A 2,615-nucleotide genomic window follows, 5' to 3' on the forward strand; every position below is an offset into this window, starting at 1 on the left:
TGCAGCGCTGTGAGGAAAAGGAACCCTATTCTATTGAAGCACATGGGAATTATTAACTTACCTTCTTGTTGTTGTTCAATCTGCCACATGAGAGAAGTTTCGCAGAAGTTTACCCCTTAAAATAAGGTGTTAGTTTAATAGCTTGGGACAATCAACTAATCTATATATTTGTATTTAATGAGACTTTACTGTTGCTGTATATTTTGTACTTATGTAAATGTCACTTTATTGATTTTCCTTGATGCATAATTTCTATAATACTTGTATTCTTGCAAAATTATGTGGAAGACACTACAGAAAATGAAACTAGAAAGTTCACTGATGAGGTTGTATAGATCTTTGAAACTACTGCTGTGCAATTCAAGTGTACCAAGAAAATATATTTTTTCATATTTAAGTGTAAAGTAGGGCACATAAATGTTTTCCGTCAAGAGAGGTATGCAGAAGTGTTGGAAGTAAGTATTTATGAGAATTGTTCATTTTCTGTTAAAAATGGGCTGTGGTAAATGCAGCCCTGCCTATCTTTTGTATTATCAGCCACATTGTGATATTTAAAGCAATTTTTTTTTATCCCAGGATTTTGATTAGATAGATGCTCTTACATATGTCAAGGGGTGTGGTTGATCTGCTTGTCCAATTCTATCCACTTGTTTAATTCACTTTTTTAGCTGGTTTATAACTTTAAAGCCTAACTATAAAGGAACATTTCCCCTATGCACGTAATACAGCTCTGTAAACCAGAATGACATGTATACAAAGGTATATGAACATTATTTTGACCTCGTGATAGGTACATGCTGCTGATTTATATAAATATAGATTATCTGGTTACAACTGTTAAGTGTCTATAATATGATGTATTATGTTCTTCACTGAAGCAGTGTCACAGATTTCTTATCACACACGAGGTATGTAATACAGTCTAGCCTTTTCAATTTTGTTGGCCACCTTTACTCAGTCTTGCTGTTATGGTTATTCATGTGGCATGTTTTAAAAAAGAATAAAAATAAAATGTTTAAAGTGAACATAGATTCAGAATACATATACAACTTTTTACTAATAAACTAGGAAAAAGAAAATGATGTAAATGAACACAGCTCTGGTGGACTTCAGTAGAGTTTTGTGCATTTACAGAATCAGAGCATCTGTCTCTGCATGTTAGCTTTAGAACCACTTTTAAAACTTAACACATCCTGTTCTCTGGAACAGGTATACTTTGTTCTAAAAGGTTGCCTCCATTGGCTTAAGAAGAGTATTAGATTTTTGTGATATAAAATATTTATATCTGCTAAATTTTTTAAGTTACATATTCTCAAAAGAACAGAAAGACTGGCAGTTTTTATATACATCTTACATAGATCACACATGGTGTTATAATTTTTATTGGCTTCTGTTGGACAACAATGGAAGTAAAAATGGAACAGTGTTTCTACCTTGAGATCTGTCTGTATGAGAATTCATGCTCATTGTGGCAGTGCTTGAGTGGTGTCAATCTTAAAGTTATATGCATGGAAGTCTGCATAGAGCTTAAGTTATGGAAAAAATAATTATTGCTGTATGAGTATCAATTCAGCAATTTTTACAACTATGAACTTAGAATTTGAAAAGCTGTGAGGAGGATGAACAAAATAATGACTTTGAGGAAAAGAAAGAGTAAAAGTGATGGCTTAGCTGAAAAAATATTACCGTTCTAAAATTTACATAAAAAGGCTTCAAGCATATTCCAGCTACAAATATCTTTTAACTCTCCCAAACCATCCACTGCCCCAGAATACACACCTTCCACTACTTTCAAAACCATCTCTTTAGGAGGAGTTACTATGTCTGCTGCTTTTTCTTTATGCCTTGTACAAAAATCTGTTGTCAAATGCACAGATTGATATTTGAAATAATTTGATTTCCATGGAACTACTCAAGATTGGTAACTGTATTCAGAGAACAAGCCGAGTATTCAGGAGACCTCTGTTCAAGCCCTTGCTCTATCATAAACTTCCTTTCTTAGTTAAGTCTTGAAGGTGCCATTCCTCTGCTGTTTAAAATAGTCATAGTTGCAGTTTACAGATGGGAAACGAGACAAATAAGGGAGCGGTCAGAGCTTCAACCTTGTTGACTTCAAAAGATTTATGACAATTTATAACTGCTAAGAAGTTTCTGCAGTGTTTTTTCTGTGCCTCTTTTTCCATTAGTAAAATAAGAATAATAGTATTTCCCTCCGTCATAGGACAATTATAGAGGAGCAAAATCGTGAGATACTCAGATGTTATGGTAACTAGAGACAGACAGACCTTTAGGTAGACACTTATCTTTATGAACTGTAGATGTAGGTTTATTGTGGAAAGTACTCTTAGTGCCATGATTTCCATTTAGAAGATGCTTCAAAATAAACCATAACAAGATTTGACTTTATTTTTTATTCTTTCCTTTAATGTCCAATCTTTCCTTTTAAAATGTCTACTCACAATATTTAACACTGTCCTTTTAATCTGACTTTTCAGAAAATGTTTTGTTGGCCTTTATAATGATCTTTATACTTGACTCATCTTTTCCCACCCTGACTCATTAGAATAATTGTGTTTGAAAAATATCCCAAAAGAAACTTTAACTTATGACTAAAT

Source organism: Alligator sinensis, unplaced genomic scaffold (genome assembly GCF_000455745.1).
Source record: "Alligator sinensis unplaced genomic scaffold, ASM45574v1 scaffold65_2, whole genome shotgun sequence".
NCBI classification, from domain to species: Eukaryota; Metazoa; Chordata; order Crocodylia; family Alligatoridae; genus Alligator; species Alligator sinensis.